General features: G+C 57.3%; 1 protein-coding gene across 2 annotated transcripts in view; it reads right to left on the bottom strand.

The window, feature by feature from the left end:
• The window catches only part of CABIN1 (calcineurin binding protein 1), a 170,931-nt gene that overhangs the window by 15,183 nt on the left and 132,302 nt on the right, over positions 1 to 23,446 (bottom strand). The window lies entirely within an intron of this gene.

Genomic DNA, 23,446 nt, shown 5'->3' with positions numbered 1-23,446 from the left:
GACACCATCCAACCAGGGGCTTCTGGGACTCCTCTCACTGTCCCCAGGATGGGAGGGTGTCCCTCACCCCCACCCTGATCTATTTCTTCCTCATAGATGGCAGCAAATGACACACCCACCCATTGTTCCACAGCTGCCTCCTTTGTCTGGCTGTGCTGTACATGTTTACTGGACCTGTCCCCTGTGGGAGACACGTAGGTCGAGCCCAGTCAAACATGAGGACAGACACCCAGGAGCCTAGAGCACTCACCTTTCTACGGGGGTGGTGGCCCAGCCGTGGGGCCACTTCCTGGAGATGGAACTGCTGGGTCAAAAGTGGGCCGCAGGGAAGCTCTGGCACAGGCTCCACCTTTGCATCCTCCCTCTAGCTGTGCCCAGAGAATCATCGAGGCTCCCAGGATGCTCGGCCCCCCTGTCCCTGCCATGCTGCCCCACTTCTTGGTGAAGGCTGAGCCAGGGCAGGGCTGGCTCCAGGGGGCCCCCATCATCTCCCTCGGCCCCTGCTTAACCTGCTGTGGCACTAGGCACCCCTACCTATTGCCAGCTCCAGGGTATGGGTTCCCTGTTGTGTCCTAGCGACCAGCATGGCATCTGACACCTAGTTGGAGTCCAGGAACAGTGTGAGGAAGGCACGAATGACCAAGGGAATGAGTGACATGGACATTAAGGAGGCCCATATCTCGGGCAGGATCTCTGGAGCCTGGGAACGAGTTGGTAGACTCTGGATGGACCCCTATAGCCAACACCTTGGAGAAATTCCTGCTCAGAATGGACCAAGGCTATATTTGCCTTCTTGGCAAGGGGCCTGGCCAGAGTCATGCCAAGGTTGGGGTTCTGGGGACCTGGGCTACCAGCCACAGGGACCACGGCAGGATGTCCAGGTGGCAGCCCTCCCAGGGCCTTTTCCTGTGGGTCCTTGCTGACTGTTCATGGTATCTGCACAGAGCTGTGGGCCCTCCCTCCTCAAGCAGTCCCAGAAGAGAAGGCAGGGCCCCTCCAGCCCTGAGAGGGCCATGAAACCCTCAGCCTGGAGCCCTTGCAGCCTCCCCACTGGCTCATGCTGTGACACAGAAGGCCCACCAGGCAGACTGGGGGACTATGTTTAGGCCGGCTGCCCTTGCCACTCTCAGGCAGTGCCCAACAAGGACAAAACCAGGGGTTGAGACCATTCACACAGTGTCTGCACCAGTAGAGAGGCAAGGACCCCAGGCCCTGGCACCCTGCCCCTCTGTTCCCAGGGCTGCATAAGGCCCAGGTGTGACAACAGTGGCTGGAAAGGTGCTATCCCTGTGGCTCACTGTGCCCAGCAGTGTGGGGCTGGGGAAGGGCCAAGGCCCCGTTGAAGGACTACAGATGTCCTTCACAGGGTCCTTGTGGAGCCTCACACAGCTATGCCTCAGAGGATGGGCCTCAGAGACATGGAAGGACTCCCTCAGGGTCATACCTCCTCAAGTGGCAGCTCAGGGCTGGTTCCTCACTATACCCGTGACTCCGAGGAGAGGGAGGGGGGTCCCAGGGAGCCTACTGAGGGAGGCCTCCATTGCTGGCTGCCACCGTCCACCTCCACATGGGATGGGATGGGAAAACCCAGGGCCACACACCAAGTCAGGGATCTGGGTGTGACCCTGTTGCTCCCGTATCTCATTCCTCAGTGGGGTGCAGATGGGGAGGCTTTGCTTCAGTCAACCGAGAGGGTCCCACATGACCTGATTTCACTGAATCCACCCCCACTGGCCCTGCAGAGCCTCTGAAAACTCAAAGGCCAGGCTGGTGATCACTCTTCCCAGGTTACCCCCAGCTAGGGGCCAGACCCTCCCACCTCCTCTGCCCAGCTGTAGTGTCACCTCCTCTCTGAAGCCCTCCTGGCTTGTCACCCTGCTCTCTCTTCAAGACCACTCTAGGTCAGCCCCTCAGAAGGTTGGGGATAGGGTTGTGACTGGCAGTGTGTCCTGCTTGGAAGTGCATCTGCTTCTGCTCAGGATCCACAGGGCCCTTGCACAGACCTGGCAGAACAGTGAGAGAGATGCCCAGCTTCAGAAGGCTCTGCAGAGCCTCTGTCTGGGGAACCTTAGTTCCTTATCTTCCTGCTGGCCTTTCACCTTGGAGATTCCATGTTTAATTATACTGGGACAGGTGGGAGACAAGTTTGTTTATGGCAAATAGAATGCTCTTCAGAGCCCCCGGTGTGCATGTGAGCCCCATGGTGGTGGTGGTGGGGCGTCTGCAGGGAAGGTGAATGGCACCTCCTCGCCTAACAAGCAGTTACTGCAGAGGTGAGCAGTGCATGCCGATCATGGGCTCACCTGGCCAGGCAAGAGCTGGCTCCCCTCTCTCCCATGGGAGAGGGTGAGAAGGTGTTGCCAGAGACAAAACCACGTGTGATCTCTGCAGGGTGGGCTAGACGGACACAGTGGACTTGGCAGATGGTGAGGGCGTGGGCAGGGCCCCTACAGAGACGGATTCCAAATTCCTGTTCCCAAGTTCAGGGACTGAAGACATAGTGCATTTACCTATTTTGGGGGGTAGTGGGAGGGATATGCCAAAATGAGCCAATGAGCACATGGAGACAACCTCCTGGAAGGCCCACCACAGTCACCTAAAGTGGACTAATCTAGGAAGGCATGTGTGGCCTGGCACTAGCCCACCCTCATCATTTTGGGGGCAGGAGCCGTCACCTACTTGTTGAGCAAGGCAATGCCCCTTGGGAGATGGGTGGTGAAGAAGCCCCAGGTTCATACCAAGCACCACTTGGGACATCTAGAACATCCACAGTGCTCTGCTCCAGAGGGGGCTGTGCTATGCTGGCCAAGCCGCACACCCTTCCCTCCTGCCTCCCCTGCCCTGTTGCCAGCCCACTGTAGTTAGGGCTGGGCTCCACTCTCACCTGCCAAGCTCTGGGACAGGTGCTCACTTTGGTATGGCCTGGGGAATGAATAGGGCAGGCATACTCTCCAGACTTCTGGTCACTTTGCTAGGGCCTGGGGAATGAATAGGGCAGGTGTACTCTCCGGACTTCTGGTCTGGCATGGAGGAAGAGGAAAGGCCAGCTTTTCCTTCCAGACAAGGGTAGGTGTGGGGAAGATCCCTCTGAGGGCCACAGAGGCCTCACAGGAGACAGAGGGCAGGTGATAGCAACAGCAGTACACTCAATGTAAGGGGAAAAAGAAAACCGCACTAGTTAAATGTTCTTAAAGAAACCCACTTCCCAACAGACCAGTCTTAGTAACAGAAGCCAGTGCAGGCAGATGCCCCTCTTCTGGGTCTCCGGCCACTCCCCGCCGAAGCCTTCTCATCCTCATGCCTCCCAGAACACACAGATGCTGCCAAACACGCCCATGAGGACAGGCCTAGCTTGCAGCGCACATGCCAGCACACGGTTTGGATCCCTATCTCCCTTCCGTTTTCTTTTGTAACATAACACTGCTGATTTCAGAAAGCAAGGAGACCAAACACATCAGGCAGTGAGTCTGTGGAAACCGGAAGGGAACTACAGATGCTGCCACCCGCTTGGCACTTCCATGCTATCGTGACTCTCGGATCTCCCCCAGCCAGCCCTGGAGGCTTGGAAGGCAGCATTTCACATGTGCACGTGCTCTTGGTTCACTCTGGCATTTTGCTTGGCCTTTTCCCAACAATGGTGGTGCTGAAGAGCATGTTTCCTGGGCAGGCTACACACCCTCATTCATTTCTTCACCCTTTATTCATTCATATGCCCCAGCATGGGTGCTCCCTGTCTTTATCTACTGGGCACCGGACACCATCTCCTGCCCCTTGTCCTCTAACTCTCCCCTTGCCCCTCCCCACTCCCAGGGTCGCAGCCTTGGCCTTCGTGGCTGGGCCCAAGGCCCGAGCCCCACCCACCCAGCATAGGGACTTGGCCAGCAGGTGGGCCCAGGACCCCATCCAGGCTTCCTTTCCTAACAGGAGCCCTGGGGAACACCCCCTCTTCCCTGTGGCATGGGGCTGTAAACAGATGGTAATAAATCTCATGGGGGTTCCTGTGGCCATGAGGCTGCCCTCCAGGGACAGCTGGCCTGAGAAAGTGAGCCACCAGGCAGAGTAGTGAGCAAGCCAACAACTCTGCTTTCTGCCAGAGCCAGGAGGAGCTGGCTTCTATGTAGCCAGAGCCACAGGGAGAGGAGGAGCCAAAGCAGACCCCTCCCTCTACCCACCCTTTACATTATGCCTGGGGATGGCCTCCCAGTACCAGGTTGAGGACAGCACCTGCCTCACCTGGCCTTCCTCATCCAGCCCCATACCGGAGGAAGGGGCACAGCCAGGCTCCACTCCAGAGGGCACAGGTGTAGGCCTCAGGGAAGGCTCGGGGGTGTGTGAGAAAGGTGTGGGCAGCAGTGCCCGGAAGGAGGCCTGGCTGAGGGCAGTTGGAGGGAGCCAGCACTGGGGCTGATACCCCCATGGCATCCGAGGGAAAGGCCATAGCAGGATCACAGACAGGCAAGGGCTGAGAGTGGGAGTGGGAGCCATGGGCAGTGGGGACCCCACAAAGAGGGTTTTTGGCTGGGGCCCTCCCCCAGTTCCTGGCCCTGTTGCTCTGGACCTGGCCCAGACTCTCCTCTCTGAGCTCTACAGGCACACCTCCTACCTATGGATTTGTTCCACTCAATTCCTGGGTCCTGGTGTCACCAGGGCTGGGTTCCCTGGTGGCCAGTGAGGCTGGGAGAATGCCTGGAGGGCTGCACGCAGTTGGGTATACCGACAGCAGACTCAGAATCCTTAGACACCATGACTGTGCTCAAGCTCCTGCTCTATGCCACATATGTATCCCACACATCTCAGCCAATCCCCCAACCCTCAGAGTGATCTTGGCTCCTCACTAGCAGATGAGGTCACCGAGAATGACTATAATAACCTGAATAATTGATGGAGCCCCAGACTCTGGGCTGAGTGCTTGATACAAGTTACCAAACTCTCAGCCTTAAGGGTTGGGTGTGCTCCCATTGCTCGAAGAAACAGAGCTGCAGAAGCTGAGTCTCACAGCGGGGTGAGGGTGAGGCTGGGAGTCCACAGAGGGAGGGCACGGCTGCTGTAGTTTGGGGGGCCGTGGAGACTTTCCTAGGGGAGCGGAGAGCTGGCAAGTGGAGGCGGGCAGTGCTGCAGGCCAGCCTGTGCCCTTGCCAAGAACGCACTGTTTACACGGGGGCTGGGAAGCAGGGTGAGGCTAGGGCCCTGCGGCCAGGGTGAGGCTAGGGCCCTGCGGCTGGAGGGCCATGAATCACTGCAATTGTGGCAGGTGGCACCCCAGGGAGGTGACAGAAGGCAGAGGCTTCTGAAGGTTTCCCCGAGGGTATGGAACACTGCTCCTGGCTGACAGGCCAAGGCCAAGGCCATGCCCATGCACAGCTCATGCTGTCTCCAGCACCCTGTGGTCTAGGGAGCTTATTGCTGCAAGGACATGGGCTCCCCCTTTTCCAGATTCCTGACTCTGCTGGCCAGGCCACATTCCCCAAAATGCCTTGGCACAGACAGGAAGGACCACTCATTCACACTCCTGGACCCCTGGCCCCTGCACACAACTTCTTTACTCAGCCCAGGGCCAACCATGAGCCCAGTAGCCTGAGGCCACAGATTCAAACACAGTTCTGGTTCTCAGGTAAACCCCACTGCCAGCTGCTGGACCACTACTTAGGCCAATTTTCATGGCACAGTCCAAGGCCATTCTGCAGCTCCCTGGGACAAGGGTTACCAGCCCCATCTGTCAGCTTTGCAGACACACCTTTAGTGATGGGTCCTTCTAGAGTTTCCTCCATTTTGAAGACACAGGCAAAGGTTCCCCAGGAAAATAAGTGCCCCTGGAAATGCCAGAGCAGGGAAGAAGGGTAGGCAAGAGGTATAGCCCAGTCAGGACTGCACTCAGACCCAAGGCACAGGCTTGTCAGAGTAGGCACGGCTCAGGCGTGGGGCTGGGGAGAGACTCAGAGATTCATGTGAGTGTACAATCAACTCACCCCTCATTTTCCAGAGAGGGAAATGGAGTTCACACCACCTGCCCAAGGCTGCCTGGTGATCCCAAAGTGGGACCAGGACACAGGGGCCAGACTCCTTACCTTGGGCCTCCCCCTATGCCCTTGCTTAATACTCACAGAGACAGAAGAAGCTGGCAGCATAATCCCTGCTTTATGGATGTAGAAACAGGGAGAATGCAGTGATACCATATCACCTCAGTTTTGGCACCTTTTAACACCTGGGAATGTTCAGGGGTGGGGTGGGACTGGAACACCTGCCCACAGATGGGGTGGCCAGTCCCTTTGGACTCTGTTGCAGAAAATGGCCCCCTCTAGCTGTCCCCTCCTGCCATATGCACAGGTCTCATATGCAACTCCTTCCCTACTCTGCCATTCCCAGGGCCAGGCCCAGCTGGGATGCCAGGTGGTGCTGAAGAGGGGGTAACCATACCTAGGAGCACCCAGAAAGGCTACACAGGAGCTGCCTGGGCACTGTCTACAGGTACTGAGGAGGAGGGAAGGCAATGCAGTACACACAGCAATCTTGTCTGATTAGGTCTGTCTGGGTGGGTGGCATTTGCTTCACACAGTGGACTCTCTCCTCTCCTGCTCACCGAGGCTGCCCAACCCAAACAACCCTGAGTCTGCTTGGGGCCTTCGTGGGCTCAGCCTGGCCTGGTCAGGCACTGTCCACAGGGCTGCCCCCAGCTCCTGACATCAGCACCAGGCCCAAGGGCCTGAGTCATGGATAGAGCAGCTGCCCTGCCATAACTCCTGCACACCAGGGGTGGGACAGGCAGGTGGGAGGGCTGCATCTCTCTTCTTTACTCTTGCAAGCCTTTGAACAGAGCCTGGCCTCCTAGGTGGGCTCATGACCTGTGAGGTGAGACAAAATTGTGGGGAGCTCCTAAAGCCCCTGAGTGGTGAAAGGGAAGCCTGAAGGCATGAGAGAGTCAGGACAGACAGACAGGGACATCAGCCCATTGGACTTGCCTGCAGACCGCCCAGAAAAGGAGTGTTCCAGGTCAAAAACAAACCCTGGCTTCTACAACCCTTCGACCTTAGTGTGGCTATGAGTGAGTCCCACAAAGACAGGGAAAGTGTCTTGTCCTGCTGTGTACTTTCAGTGCCACACATCTGGGCTAGCCCAGAGCAGGCTCTGAGGTGGTGATGCCACAGACAAATCACCTTGGAAGGTGCTGGGGAGGCCCGACTCCCCAGTGATCCAGTGTGAGGGGACAGAAGAGAGGCTGGCACATGAAACAGTGAGCTAAGACAGCAAGGACTTCGTAGGGGTGTTCAGTAAAATCCAGTTATGGAGCAGGAGCCTCTGCCAAGCAAGTGAGGAAACAGGCAGCCGAGGCAGGGTGCAATAGTGACTCCCTTAGAGTCTACACGGTCACCCAGGGTGTCCTGAGCAGAAAAGTGTATAAGCATTATTCTTGATTTTTAACTCAGCAAATAGAGCACATGTATTTCCTCACATTGTCAAAAACACACTATTTAAAATGACCACAGAGCACTGTGCCCCACAGTGAAGTGAGCTACTAGCAGGCATCTGGTCTGTGTGTTCAGGATTACTATGCAGAATGCTGGGCTGAATATCCTCCTCCACAAAGCTGTTCTCCTCCTCGGGACGGTCACTCAGAGGGGCCAAGAGGTGGGCAGGCGGTGGCAGGCTGGTCTCCTGGAGGCAGGGCCCGGTACCTGAGCTAACATAGTGGGTGCGATGGGCAAGCGAGGCACCCCAGAGCAGTTCAGCTCCATCAGCCTTGCTCGCAGAAAACACTGCAGCGAGCACACAAGGGAGAACCCGTTCCCCTGGCAGAGGGATTCCTCCAGCGCTCCCCCCGTGGCATGCGTGCTGTGGTGACTCAGTACTCAGAGCAGGCAAGGGCGGGGAGCTTGCTGGCATCCCTTTCCTGAGAGTAGCAGGCATGGGGTGTGGGAGCAGCCGCTGCGAGCTGAGGGCCAGCTGCCCAGACAGTGGCTGCAGCTAGAGACAGTAACGCAGCCTCTCTGCAGAGGGCTGCTGGGGCAGGTTAGGGACCATTTTTCCCCAAGAGAAGCACAAGAACTTTCTCCTGGTTCCAGGATAGTCTTGGTGTTATTGCCTGACCCCAGGGTGAGCCAGGAATGGGACAATCTGCCCTGAGGTCATAAGCTGCTGTGGGGAAAATACCAAAATCCTTCACAGTCTTGGGGAGACACCTCTCATCCACAAACCCACACAAGCCACCCAAATGGCAAGACCACTTGGAGAGCAAAGGGGTGGGCTGGGGTGTATGGGGATGCACTTGGCTGTCTTCTCATGGGGCCGGTGGTACTCACAGGGTGCCTGCCCAGCCCCCCAACACATGATTTCACTCATACCTTGTTGGGGGAGAGACTTGTTCAAGTAAGACTACAGACCTCAGCCTACCAGGCTCTTTGCACTCCACCTCACTTGTCCCCAAGGAAGACGAGCACCACAGATAGCTGGGCCGGGTGGCCAGCGCCCCTTGGACTGCTGGCCCAGATGGCTCCTTCTGGAGCACCTTGCTCAGGAGTCCTGAGCCATTTAGAAACAAGACTGAGTTTCCCGGGTGGCAGTTCCCCACCTTCCTGGTGCCCTGAGGAGTTAAGAGCCCTGCCGCCAGGGCAGCACCCCTGCTCTAGGCCTAGGGCTGGGGGGAGGAGGTCCCAACAGCAGGCCAGGTTGAACACCCCTGGGGGCAGGAAGTTCCCACAGCTTCTACCACAAATTCCTCAGGGCAAGCCTCTCTGGCCACAGGGTTATGCAGAGGTCACCAAGGGCGACCTCCTCGCCTGCCCCCACCCATGCGGTCCAGGCTGTTCAGGCTGGCTACTGAGGGCAAGGGATTCCCCAGCCATCCACAGGTAATGAGTCCCTGACGCAGGCAAAGGCTGGGAAAGCCTGCAATTTGCCTGCAGCTGCGCCCGCTCCTTTCCAGCCTCTCCTGCCAAATGAGACATCGCGCACTAGGTCCCCAGAACTGCTGGGCTGCCCCTCCCCTCCCCCTCTCTGGAAAAGCAAAAAAAAAAAAAAACGACAAACAACCAAGTGCGTGGGGAGAGCAGAGCTGCAGTGGCCAGCCCAGTCTCTCTGTGCCCCACCCCCACCCCATGCGATCCCCCAAACCCCTAACCCCACCCCTCCTCCCACTTGCTGTGGGGCAAGGTCCTGGCCCAAACGCAGAGCTCCGAGCCGGCCAGCGCCTGCAAAGCTCTGGCACCATCTTCCCGCCCCCGCACAGCCGCTATTTATAGCTAGGGGAAGCACCGCGCCCGGGCGCCGCTGCCCACCCGGCCAAGCGGCCCGCTCACCATCCCCAGGAGCAGCACGGCGCAGCTCCTCCTCAGCGCCTTCCGCCGCGAAGTTGCTCAGGCGGACGGGCTTTCGCTTTCGTGCAGCGCACACCCCCGCGCGCCGGCTCCCAGCCCCGGGCTTGATCGGGCTGGGCTCGCAGCGCTGGCGCGTGTGCGGGCTTCACCAGCACCCGCCGCCCCCACGCGCCGCCGCCCAGGCCGGCCCAGCCGCCCACCTGACGCTGAGCAGGACGCCCGCCTGGCCCGGGCATGGGGACGCCGCACCCCGCCGCCGGCGACTTCCTCTGCAGGGGCCCTGGGGAAACCACGGCCCGCGGGCTTCCTGCTGCGCCTGGTGGGCCGGGGTGGGAGGCGGCTGCCCGAGCCCACCCGGGGAGGACTGAGCAAAAGCGCAGGAAAAGAGAGCCAGGCAAGCAGAGGTGGCGAGGCGGCCACGCCGTGTGGCCCCGGCCCCAGTCCCCGCCAAGTTCCTACCCGCCGGCTCCGCCGTGGCATCTGTGCAGTGGAGCTAGGGCGGGCGCCGGGCCATGGCCGCGGAGGCTCGCTCGCGGCGGGCCGGGGCGGGGCGGGCAGAGCTGGACCGGGCGCCGGCGCTCGCCTGGACGCGGGCCCAGCGGCGCAACTGACTTTTGCCGGCCAATCCTCTTGGGTTCCCTAGCCCAGCCGCCAGTGCAGCGGTGGTGAGCTGCGGACCCAACGTGGTCCGCTTGTGGGCCAAAGTAGCATAGTCCTCACGGTGGGGAAACTATGGGTCTGGGCGGCCCCGACAGATCCGGCCAACTGCGCAGGGGGGCCGTCCTCGCCCTGCACGCGGTACCTAGGTGAATAGCGCCCCCTGGAGTTGTGCCCTGTGGCAGGCAGAGGCATAGGTGTGTGGGGACACACGGCCACACCCGAGCTGTCCTTTGGAGTAACATCTGCAAGGGGGAAGGCAGAACAGAGATGTCACGGTGAGTCCCCAATACGCTTTAAGCTGGAAGGGGCCTCATTTTACAGTTGGGCTGTGAGGCCCAGTGAAGGCGCTGCACTGAGGGCTGGGAGTAGATGGGCTGGGCAGAAGCCAGGCAGATCTCAGGATGCCCCTGTCTCCCTTCAGGCTCTGCACTGCAACAGCAGCGGTACCCTTGCCCCCAGCACATGAAAAGTTTTGCAGAGCTCAGGGAGGGCTGCTCTCCTGCCCAGAAGCGGGTACCTCCCCTACCCTACAGATGAAGAACAGGCGCAGAGGGGAGAGCCTCACCCCAGAGCATACGGCCATGCTCCTGGCACCCACAGGTCCAGTGTGCACACACCATCTCTCTTCCTTCCTGAGTTTCAAGAGGGTAGGGTGCACTGGGATTGTCCACCAACTCCAGGCTGCTCCTCCTGCCCCAGCTGAGGAGAGGCCAAGGAAAGGCAGGGACGGACCAATTTGCATGGGCTAAGATGGAGAAATGCTGCCCCAAGCCCTGGCCTGGCACTCTCCTCCCCAAGTGCTTCTTTCTCACCACCTGTGCCAATACCTGCACTCCTCTCACCTCTCTCCTTCCCCAGAGGCCCTAGTGATATCTCTTCTCCAAGCTGGCTAGTTTCCATCTGTCCTACCCCCAGGATGGCTCCTGGAGCCAGCTTTTCCAGGCTTGCCAGGTGCCTCTAGTCCCTAATCAGCCCAGGTAATGTTGCACTCTGCCCTCTGAGAGAGTTACTGCTCTCTGCCAGGCACTGGGCTTGCTGCTGGAGACACAGAAACAGGCCCAGGCTCCAGAGGTCCCTCACATGCAGGGGAGACACACATGAGCAAAAGCCACCTGGAGGCTGCTCGAGGAGGACAAGGGGCTCCTGACCATGGCCAGGTCTCAAGCAAGGCTCTCAATCTGCATGTTGCTCAAGCCACGACTGCCCTCACCATCTATATTCATATCATAATTTGACAGACACATGTGGGGACAGGTTCAGAGAGGCTGGGCACTGGTGTAGTCACACAGCAACAAGGCTACTATGGCTGGGACCTGCCTCCTAGGCCTGGCTGACCCCAGAACTGGCTGGGCCCCTTCTCCCAGTTGTCCCCAGCGCTGGAGTAGACATGGGGATTGGATGCCACAGCCATGTTCTTGCCTTGCAGAGCTCATGACTTCACTTCATACCTTATCTACTTCCTGTGAGATCAAGGCAGACCAAAGGAAGCCGGGAAGTATGTATCACACCCAGGACAGGAAGAAACTGTTCTGTGTTGAGTGTGTGGCTCCCTGGAAATCAGTCCCCTACATCGAGGAGGCCTCTAGGTCCATCAGAGGCAGCAGCCAGCTCTCTCCAGAATGCGTGCTGTCCCACACAGAGCCACCGAAGGGGGCTGTGGGTACCACCCCACCTGCCAGCACAGATGTGCACACTGAGGCCTAGGGTGGGCTGGGCAGCCCAGTGCTGTAGCACCTGGCTGTCACAGCAGAAAGGAGGCCTGTGGTGGCTGAGGGGAGTTTAGGGGTTTTGTGCCAAGTCCCTGCCAAACGAAACTTTTGGAGGGACTTCCCTGGGAGAATGTCTGTTCCCAGCTGGGCTCTAAGCCCCATGGGATTCAGCCTCCTTGGCCCTACACCCTCTGCCCTGCTTTGTCTAACCCTCTCCAGAGCCCCATGAGATGGGCATCGCTGTCTCTAACTAAGAGGACACAGCCTAGAGCGGGGAGATTGCTCACCAAGCTAAGCTCCCCTCTCTGCCACCCTCCCTTCCAGAAGCGCTTATGTGTTTACCAGGAGCCCCCTGGGGCATCGCATGAGAGTACTGTGACAGAGGCTGGTGGGCCCAGATCCTTGAGAATGCTTTGGGCCCAGAAAGAGCCCTGTGCTTCCTGGGACTCATCAGCACCCTCTGCAGGAGAGCCCTGGGGCCTAACTGCTCACAAAGCACCTGGACATCCAGGACACAAGCCTCTGACTACTGTCCTGGAGAGAGAACTGCTCACCCACCTCAGGGTCCCAGGAGACCAGGCCACCCTGACCACACTTACCCATGGGCCAGCAGTAGCCCCTTTAAGTGGCCATGACCCTCCTTGGAAACATGTTTTTGGCCTTTGGTTCATGTGGCCATTAGGGTAAATAGCTTCAGTCCCCTACCCCCCAGCTGTTACTGCAGTCCCCGCTAACCTAACTCAAATGCTGTGGCAAGAATGCTCCTTAGAGTTAATAGTCCTAATTCTCAGCCAGCTTGGAGGCTGCCAGGTGTCCTGGAAGCACGAAGCCTTGCTGCCACTTACCTGCCTCCTTGCTGGGGGCCACCGGCTCTGTGTGACCTGTGACCAGGCAACTTCTCTGCCAAAAGTATGACAGCCAGGGACTCATAGGCCTTATAGTCCCACATTATTTAGTTTCCTTTCCCTCCCTCCAAGGCCAAGACAGAGTGAAATATGCCTCTCCTCCCCAGCCCCATAGACCCCTGGAAGCTGCATGGTCCAGACAGCCCCAGCCCCATGTGATTCTCAAAAGCTAGAGCTTCTGACACTCAGGAACTGTTCTGCCTGCTTTCAACAGCTCTAAAGCATCTTTCGATGTCAGAGTCCAACTGTTCTGTGTCACCCATGAATGACAACAGACAGGAAAGAGGGAAATAACTGTCCTGGTCAGCCACAGCAGGGCTTGGTTCAAGGATCCCTGTCCCTCAGTCTGGGGATGCCTCGACTGAGGGGCAGTCTGGGACGTGCACATCCAAGGGGAACAACACACGCAGCACCTGGTGTGCACAGGGCTACTGTTCCCAGGGGGAAAGGCTGCCCTGAGAAGCTGTGCCCACAGTCCTCCCTCACCAGGAGACAGAGCTGGGATCTCGGTCACAGCTCTCATGGGCAGACAGCAACGTAGCCACAGCCCAAGTTAGCTCAGCTTACCTGGCACTTCTCAGCTCAGCTGGGAGCTCAGGGCCACAGCAGATTAGAAAGGGAAAGAAACAAGACTGAGGCTGGGACAGGGTGGCTTCCTGGGAAGAAATGGCAGTCTCGTTGGGCGCTGAGGGACTGGGGATCTCCCCACGAAAGAAGGAAAGACCGCTCACTGGAGGAAACTGAGGATGGCAGGGCCTGGGATGGAAGGGAGCACTCGGGGGCAAGGGGTGGGCAGTGTGTGCCATGGGGCTGCATGTGGCAGCAGGCATCACATCCAGGCAGGGACCAGAGAGAGAGGGAGAGAGGCTGCAGAGGGTCTGGGGAACAGGCAGGGTAGAGAAGAGAGGCCAGCAGGCTCAAAGACCACTCAGGGTGAGCTGGGACTGACGGGATCAGGACTGTTGCCCGTGAGAGCCTCCCTAAGGTAACAAGACACTTACACTGGGCTCCTACTAGCTCTGCCCCCACTTCACTGCCCAGGCTTCTAGAATAGACCACTCTTTAGAGGATTGCTGAGCTGCTTCATTTCATCTCAGGAGGGAGCCTAAGTCCCAAAAAAGCCACATCTAGCATGCACACCGAGAAAACTAGGACAGTCCATGCTCCATGCATCTTCTGACCCCTGGTCCCTAAAAAATGGTCTTTGTGGGCTGAGGGGCTCTGGTTCCTTTGGCTGGGCTGGTAGGTAGGGGGGTCATGGGGAAGCAAAGGGGGAGAGGCACATTCCTTGGGACCAGACTGGGGTTCAGGCTACAAATGGTGGCACTGGCCGTGGCCTATGCCAGGTGTCCTCCCTGGATGGCCTGCACAGGATCCTCATGCAGGAAGGGGCCGAGCTGAAAGGGCAGTGGGCAACAGGCATTCTGGTGGGACAGGCTGGCCTGACCACGAGCCAGAGGGGAAGTTCTATGCGGAGCTAGTGCCTCCATGGGCATTCAAGGTTCCGAAGCAGGCTCATATCCCACCAACTCCGCTTGCCCTGTGACAGCCACAAGAAGGAACCCTTCAATCCCCTGTATAGCCTCAGAAGGGGAACAGACTCACTCTCTGGAGCAGTGCTTGGTCCCCAAACTACAGAGCTGCCCACACACCAGAAAGACAAATTTGAGATGTGACCAGAAAGACCTGACCCAGGCACGGCACCCCTACATTACGGCACAGGGGCCTCCCACCCTGCTGTGAAGGAATGGGATAGGGGTCCACGGCCAGGAATAGGGTCACCCATTCAGAGGGGCTCCCACATTGGCTCCTAGCTGATGGCAGGACTTAGCCTAAATTCAGCCTAATGACAAACCCAGTGCTCTTCCAAGAGCTGAGCCTGAAATACCTCTGATTACCCTAGGGCCAAAACATACTCCACCCCTCTTCTCTTGGCCATGAGGGCATGGGGTCTTCTCAGTCCCCCACTAGCACTCTCCCAATCTCTCTAACTGCTACCTCCTCAGCCCTGCCCCCAGCCTTCTCTCTAAGCTACACAGCCCAATGCTCTCAGAGAGCCCCCTCCATCGACTGCAGGACTCCTGGCCTCAAGGTGGTGGGCCCATGACTGGGGACCACTGCCTGCTGGTAGTGATGGCAGGAGGCCCTTTAAGACAGGTCCATTTGGCCTCCCTCACTGCCCTCACCCCTTGGTTTTCCCTCCTGGAATACCTTCTTTCAAGTCTGTCTGACAACCCGGCCAACTTCAAGATCAGTCTAGGCCTCCAGGAATATTCCTGACCACACTTGCTAAGGACTGGCAGACACCCCTTTTCTATATTTACAGCACCCTTAGACCCAAACAGTAGTATACTTGAGGTGCCTGGGCTAAGAGCTGGGAGGGGGTGTTTACACCCAACCTCTTAGGAAGTGAAGCTGAGTGTGGTGGGTTCTGAGCCAGTTGAGCCCTCCCTCTTGCCACTGTGCCCAAGCACAGGTATCTTCTGTCTTCCAGGAGAAGGGCACCTCATCTACGCCCTTGGGGGCCAGCCTTCCATGTCAAAGGCTTCCACAGCACCACCTCATTGGGTGCCCTATACCCCTGAGGCAGGGACTGGCGTCCAAGGCTCCTCTACCAGCTCTCTCTGGCCTGGGGTTCCCAAAAGCAGACTCTGGGTGGTCTGAGAAAATGACCCAATGTCCCTACACAGCAAGGGCGTCTAGGGGACTCTACAGAGCCCTGCTGGTGTTGAGCTAGGGTCTACAGGGAAGTTCCATGAGGCTCCACCTGCTCTGACCTAATTTAGTTTTAGACTACTTATACATCTTTAGAGATGAGCATTTCTAAACCTGTGTTTTAATCAACCAAATTCCTGCAGTTCCTTCAAGGGGCCTTCCCAACTGGCTTGATCCATATCACCTTCTTCCCCAGACCCCAGTGAGCCCTGTTACCTGAGTGCCTTTATCCACAAGGTCCCTTCCCTACCACAGGCCTCCTGGACACAATGGCCATCACTGTGTACCATGCACTGAGCAGGCCCTGGGGGCCCACGGCAGTAACCTGCCTCCCCTGAGTGTTCTCGAGTGATCCTCACTGTAACTGTGTGACACAGGTCTGGTCAACCCCACTTTGCAGATGAAGAAACAACCTAACAGACACAGCCCAGCTTGCCCAAAGCCACCCAGGCACAGAGGGGCTTGCGGCTGGCCAGGGTGCTCCTCCCTGTGGCTCACAGGTGGGGAACACCACACACATCACGGAGGACACACATACCCACGTGAGTGAGGGAGTCCTCTGCCTGCTCCTCCTGGCAGTTCCTGGCCCTCAGGGGCACCTGTTGGCCACAGCCTGTCACCATGGTAGTAACCAGGCAGGGGCTTGAGGAGCACTAATATCTGGTTTGGATTTCAAACCCAGAGCAGCTCTCTCAGAAGCAATTTGGTCAAACTTTCCAAAAAGGAAAAGTAGGAAAAAAAGGTGGGGGTGGTGAGGAGGAGAGAAGAGAGTGGGAGAGAACCAAATTCCCAGACTGGAGGCCTGGCCGCTGAGCTGGGGAAAACTTCCCTTGGATGGCAGAGCAGGTGCCAGCCAGGGCTGCTGGTGGCAGGGCAGAGTGGCAGTCCACAGCTTCTTGGGCCCATGTCCCTCCTATGGGAGCCTGAGCTGGGGCGGGTGAGCCCGAGCAGGCGGGGCCTGGCCCTTCCTGCTGCCTCTGCCTGAGCAGCTACCCTTTCATCTGGTTTCCATCCGGGTGTGTGAGAAACATTTCTTTTGGAAAAAAGGGGTGGAAAACCAGTGACCTCATCCACTGGCCCCCACCTTTGGGTATGGAGAAACTGAGGTCAGAGGGGCAGGGACCGGGAAGTTGAGAGCGGGACTAAACACCCACCTTGGAGAGGGCACACAGGGGAGGACCTAAGCTGGGCTGGGCTTGGGCCAGGTGCTCTGGTCTTCTGGGCCTTCCTGCCGCCTACAGTCCCGGCCACACCTACAGAGGCTCTTAGCTTGAGGCCCAACACAGGGCAACCCCAATGACATGCACAGCAAAGGATCTGAGTCCTCAGGCCAGCATGTGCCCTTTAACCCTGGGGCTCAAGGGTCAGCCAGGGCCCCCAGAGAGCTTTGGGCAGCCCCGAGCTCTTGGCTGCCATGGGAATCAATCACAAGCTAAACCTGTGGCCCTGCTATCAGGACACACATGTGGAGCAACTGCAACAGTGCCCATGTCTAGGCCACAGGAGCTACTGCCTGGGCTTCTTGCTTGGGCTGGCCAATGCCCAAGTGGAGTGAGTGCCCGGTTCTCTGTAGGCTGAATGGACAAGGCAGAGGTGGCACTGCCAAGTCCTCTCTAAAAAGGGTGTGTTCTAATAGCGACCCCTTCTTCCTCCAGGCCCTGAGATGGGGCACTTGCAGCCCCTGTTTTCGCCAGGTCCTGCAGCCTCAGTGGCCACAGCCCTCCCTTAGCCTCTCTTGACCACTCGTGCGCCTCTGCCTCTGCCAAAGCCATCCTGAGCCTGGGTGAGCTGCCTGCTCAGCCCACTTTCCAAAGCCTCACAGAGGGCCTATGCTTCTGCTGGGAAGTGTGCCGCCCCCGCGCCTGGAGCACCGTCCTGGGAGGACAACGCATGGAGAGCGTGAAGCTCTGCCCAAGATGAGACGGTTATGTATGCGCCTCAGAAAGAAGGGGCTGGGACACTTATTCCAAGAGCAAACCTCTGAAAAATAACTTGCAGTGGGAAAAGAAGTCCCCACTGCAAAATGTTTTCTTCAGGAATGCTCAACAGTCGGCTCCTGACTGAACACCCAGAGCGGCTGGGGGTGGGCTGTGGGTGAGGTCAGTGTTGGCTGTATATACAAACACTGCCTTCTCACTGGGGAGAAGACAGCTGCGCTCCTGCAAGGCTGCTCAGAAACCCTGGTGTGGAGGCTGGTTCACAGGATGTGGGTCCCTGGGGCTCTGCCACTTACTGGCTATGTGACCTTGGGCAAGTCACGCTGCCCTGTCTGCAGGGGCTTCTGTGCCCCCTGGCAGGACTTCAGTGAGGATTCAGTGGGGTCACAAATACTAAGGGCCTAAGCAGATCGTCTTCCTCTGCCAGAGCATCCTGGCTTTGCCACAAGTTTGAATCCATATCTGGAGACAACTGTCTCTGATGGCAAGAATTTACACAGGGGATGACAGCCTAAAGCCACCTTATGTTTGATTGTATTTTTATTTTTTGAGACAGAGTTTCATTCTGTTGCCCAGGCTAGAGAGCAGTGGCATCATGCTAGCTCATAGCAACCTCAAACTCCTGGGCTCAAGCGATCCTCCTGCCTCAGCCTCCCAAGTAGCTGGGACTATAGGCGTGCATCAGGACACCTGGCTAATTTTTCTATATTTTGTAGAGATAGGGTTTCGCTATTCTGCCCAGGCTGATCTCAAACTCCTGGCCTCAAGCGATCCCCTGCCTTGACCTCCCAAAGTGCTGGGAGTATAGGCATGAGCCACAACACCCGGCTTGACTATATTTTTTTAAAAAAAATTTCAGCTATGAGTGTGGGCAACTTGGCTTGGCAGAAGCTTCCGACTTTGTGCTGTGGTCCTATCAGGGGAGGGGGGCCTAGGCATCCTGTGGCCTTGTCCCTGCCACTCCTCCATGAGCTTCCTCTTGCTGGCCCCTCAGTGAGGACATGCCACAGCGTTGCAGATGGGAAGCAGCCCCTCTCCTCTGCCTCTTGGGTTCACCCACTCCTCAGACAGGGAGGCAGGATGGGACAGGGAGCCCTGCAGCACTTGCTCCAGGATAAACATGAGGGCTCCCCAAGCTGGAAGCTGTGAAGTTCCATAAAGCCTGCAGAGCCCAGGACAAGGGAAGGAAGGAAAGCTTGGGGAGAAGCTTAGAATCCACATAGGTTTGCTAATAACTCTTTTAAGACTCTTAAAAATTGGACTTCTTTTCTCTGGAGAACTTGAAGCATTTCTTTTGTTTACTCTGCTTGTGCAATTGGCCCATAGATCATGTCAGCAATGCTAAAAATAGACCGTTGCTGCAATTCCTACTATAGCCAAGTAGCTTGTATTTCCTCAATTTAAACTTTTTCCTTTCTTTTCTGTCCTCTGATTCCCACTATGACGTGACTCCCTGACAGTGGTATGGTGCTGCTGCACACCTTGCATGATCTTAGTGATGAGGAGCAGGCGATTCAAGGAAGCCAGGTGACCTGTCCAGGTCACAGCCACTAAAGACAAGGCCAGGAGCAGAGGCTCAGCCCGTTTCCTTGCCAGCAAGGGGGTGGGATGTCCAGTCACCAGAGGAAAAGCCACAACCAGTCCCAGACCATTTCTGCTAAGAAAAAGATGATGCTGGTGTTGAGAACAGCTTTGGAGAAGCAGTGGGGCAATAAGCAGTACACTCTCATCCCTGCACAGGTTTGTGTGGCATTTCCACTGAGGATGCTGCTCTTCCCTCAGTGGCATCCTGGTGCCCTGTTCACAGGAGGATGGACACACGCAGGCTCAGAGACCCAGGGCCATACGCATAGCAAATGGGGCAGACACGTGGGACAGTGGACCTGGAGCATCAGAGCAGAGCTGAGGCCACACACCTGCTTGAGCTCACTTCCTTGGCCGTCCCGTAACTCCTCTTCCTTGCTCCTTGCTCCTCATCTCCTCAGGTCATGGCATGGCGGGTCCTTGCTCCTGCCTGTCTCTGGAGGCTGTCCACTGGCTGCCATTTCCACTGACTTAGTTCAGACACCCAAATTCCAGCTCAGGCACCAACATGCTGTGTGGCTGAGTCTCAGTTCCCTCCTCTGCAAGCAAGGGCAATGGCACTACCTACACCTTGTGAGTTCTGAGGATGCAACGAGCTGCTATGTGTAGAAGCACTGAGTGCAGCATTTTGGAGCCTGAAGGAAGGAGTGGCAGGTTGGCAGCATTCCCACTGCCCTTGCCTGGCCCTCCAGTGCATTTGTGGCAGCTGGTACCACATCTGGAAGATGCTGCTGCATCTCAGTCCCTCTGCCTTTGTGAGAAATTCCACACTCTGTACCTGGCCCAAGAGGGCAGGGCCCAGTGGCAGCCAGTCACCCACCCTGTGGCTCTGGGAGGCCTCCCTGCTATGCATGTGGCACTGCCTTGTGCCCCCACACTGTGGCTCATGCTGTATCCTCTGCATGGGAACCTGGCCCTGTTCTGTCCTTCGCAGGCATATCCTCCAGCGTCACCTCCTCTGTCTTTCTCACATTGCCCATGCACTTTCGGGTGATGTGTCTGTGCTCCAAGAGGGGTAGGGGCTTACTCAGGCCTGGGTACCTCAAAAAGCACATGTGCCAAAGTGACTCCCATGGGAGGCTCAGGCAGGGCCTGACACTTGCCGAGGAGGCTGGCCCTGGGCAGGACTTGGTGGGGAGCTTGGGGAAGCCTGGGCAGCGATGCTGAGCACAGCAGCACCTGTGAGGGAAGCCCCAGCTGCAGAAACAGCCCCATCAGCAGGTTGGAATAGACCTGAGGGTGGCCCTGAGGGAGGCCACAGGCCTGCGGCAAGAGGAGCAACAAAATGCCAGGCAAGGTGCCAAAGAGGGAGGCAAAAGTGTGGAGGGGGCTTGTGGTTTCTACAAATTGGGGCCAGGGTAGTCCACCCACCCGTTCCCATGATCCTCCATCTATCCCAGTCTTGCCCTAAATCCACTGGGAGCTCTGGGCTTCCCAGCTGCTGGCACACAATGCTCTGCTCACCCAATCATCTGCCCCAGGGACCTGGGTACCCTCAAGAGTGGGTCTCTCTAATGGCTTAATGGAAGATGAAATGGACCACAAGGTGACCAGGGGCTGTGCAGAATACCTCCTTGCTGGGAGGTCTCAGCCACTATCAGATGGTCAAAACAAGTGTGGGGCACGAGACTCCACCTCCTAAAGGGAAGAAGTGCAAAGCAGGGAAAGGACACACTGTCACTCTCACTGTCCCTCCCCATTGCATGCCTACAGCAGACGTCACTACTGGGACAAAAAGAGATCAGATATGGCCGCCAAATCCCCAGTGACATGGTGGCTGGGGCTGCAGGCCTTGGAGTTGGACAGACCTGGAATCCCAGCCTAGCTACTGCTCCCTGTGTGGTCTCGGGCCATTCGGCTTCCACACCTCCCACAGGGCCCTGGCCCACTGTGTCAGGACTAGTGGCAACTGCTACTGCAGAAGCACACTTGACAAGCACCCTTCTGTGGCATTCTCTCCAGCACCCACAGCAGCCACGTTAGTGGGGAAGTGGCTTTGACAGGGCCTGAAAACAACCATGGGCACTGCTGTCCAATGGGAGGAACCAGGCCTCTGACTAGCCCAGTGGGCCGAGGGTATAAAAGAGCTTTGGGGCCGGGCACTGTGGCTCACGCCTGTAATCCCAGCACTGTGGGAGGCAGAGGCAGGAGGATTGCTCGAGGCCAGGAGTTTGAAACCAACCTGAGGAAGAGCAAAATCTCGTCTCTACAAAATAGAAAAATTAGCCAGGTGTGTTGGTGTGCACTTGTAGTCTCAGCTGCTTGGAAGGCTGAGGCAGGAGGATCACTTGCACCCAGGAGCATAGGGTAGCAGTGAGCTATGATGATGCCACTGCACTCTAGCCTGAGCAACAGAGTGAGACCCTGTCTCAAAAAAAATTAAATTAAAAAAATCAAAATTTAAAAAAATAAAGAAAAGAGCTTTTGGTTTTCACAGCCTAACAATTTCCCTATGTGTACAGTGAGGATGATAATAGTACTCAAGCCTCACAGACATGCTGTGGAAGACCAGAGGAGGCATCCTCAGTTAAACCCCCAGTGAGTGCTTGTACATGGCACCAATCCTGTCACTGCTACTGTGGGCAGCTGCTCCCTGCTGCGTCCCCAACAAGGCCAAGCATGGCCAGGCCCAGATGCTTTGGTGCTGCAGGGAGGGTGGCAGCCACCACTGTTGCTACTCTCAGCCTTTGGACAGGCCAGGGGGGCTACCATGGAGAGGAGGTACAACCCAGCCAGCCAGCCAGCCATTTAAGGCCAGACCAAACAGGCTTAGGGACCGAGCTAGCCAACTTTGCAGTCCCAGCCCCAAAGGGCAGCCCTGTTCAATGCCATTGAACAGGGCTCAGTCACTGGCCCCTTATTGTCCTAGAATCCTGGCCTTACCTCCTAGGGCAGGGCTAGATGCCCATGTGCCCCTGCCCACTACCCTCCTCAGCCAGCAGGCCAATTGGGTAGCAGCCCCACCTGGGACAACAACTGGGCCAATCCCAGTGCAGGAACCAGTGGGTTGCTGGCTGTCCTCCTTCCCTAGAGGCTGCTGGCCACCACGAATGGGCTTCGGCAGTAGACAGAGTGAGGTTCACATCCCTCCTCTGGCATGGACTGGTCATGGGACTTTGGGCAAGTCACTACCTCCTGGGACCTCTATGAAGAGGGGACTAATAATCCAGCCTTGTGGATTGGCCTGCAGATCTGAACTCCTGTTGACAATGCAGCTGGTCCAAGAGTGTATCATAGCAGGGAACCAGTCACAACTGGTCCTAAGTAGGGACAAGATGATATGGGGCTGACTTGGGGCAAGGAGGGTGGCTATTATAAACCAGGCTCTTCCTATCCCTATGTTCCCTGGCCTGTCACAGAGGGTGGGCAAGCACACCTGTGCTGACAGTCTTGGGGCTATTTTACCCATGGGGAAGCAGCCCTGATCTACTGGCTGCCTGGGGTGGGGTGGGGCACCAGGAATTGGGTGGATACCAATACCTCTTTCCTACTTCATACCTTGGTCATCAGTTGATGTCTGCCTGCAATAGATGCTGAACTTAGGGCTGGTATCTGGGGCCAGGGCCCTCCCACCAAGCCCGGTGCCTCTTGAGAGCCAGAAGGATAGAGGGAGAGAAGGGACAAGTCAGGTTGGGGCTGGCAAGAGGTGGTGACACCAGATCTAGCCCTGAAACAGGAGGCAGAAATCTCAGGTGCAGATCTTGAGACCCGGCCATGGCTGGGTCCCTGAGCCAGGACATACTTGTTCCTCTTGCTCTGGGGCTGCTGGTCCCAGGTATTCATCCCAGGGAATTCTCCAGGGTGAGAGGAAATCACAGTCACTAGGCATGCCCTGCCTGCTGGGCACTGAGCCAAGGGGAGGGCAGTGGCAATGCTGTTCTAGATAAGGTCCCTGCCTGGGGGTGCCCGGGTCTGCTGGTCTCCAACAGCTTCCTTCTAGACCACCAGCTATCTCCAAGGGGGAACAGCGCTGGCTGAGGCCTGGCCTGGAAGGTGGGTCTACTGCATCCGTCCCTCCCCAACACCTGGCATCTATTCACTGAATGGAGGGTGGGGAACTTCATCAGGGTCACACAGCCAACTAGTAGCAAGTTAGAGTAGAAGGGGCATGACTGATTCTTGCTGAAAAGGATGAAGTACCAGGGCTTTAAAGACTTCCTTTCCTTCCCCCCGGCCCTGGCAGGAGTAGGGTGTTAGGAGTTGGATGGAGACCTAGCCAGTGGAGGCTTTCTTCTCCACTGACCACATCAAGGCCCTTGGTGAGAACTCAGACCCCAAGGCTGGGGATGGCAGAGAGCATACATTCTTCAAAGAAACAAAGGCGGCTCATGACTACTGTACCTCCCACTGGTTTAAGCAACACAGAGTCAGGACAAATAGAACCACCTGGGCCTGTGTGGTGGTCACCAGGTAGGAGAGAGCACACCAGAGCCTGGGCAGACAAAAGGGACTGGCCACTGGCATGGGAAAGCGCTAAACCTCTCCAGTTACCTGGGAAACACAGACTAAAGCCACCTGGGGTTCCTAGTGACACCCTACAGATGGGCCAAAATGAAAGCCATCTGTGGTTTGAGTGCTGGGAGGGGGCGGCAACGAGGACTGCTCTGCAGAACCACCTGGCGTCATGT

This window comes from Microcebus murinus, chromosome 22 (assembly GCF_040939455.1).
Source record: "Microcebus murinus isolate Inina chromosome 22, M.murinus_Inina_mat1.0, whole genome shotgun sequence".
In the NCBI taxonomy this organism is placed as follows: domain Eukaryota; kingdom Metazoa; phylum Chordata; class Mammalia; order Primates; family Cheirogaleidae; genus Microcebus; species Microcebus murinus.
This window is presented reverse-complemented; position numbering and strand designations above follow the sequence as displayed.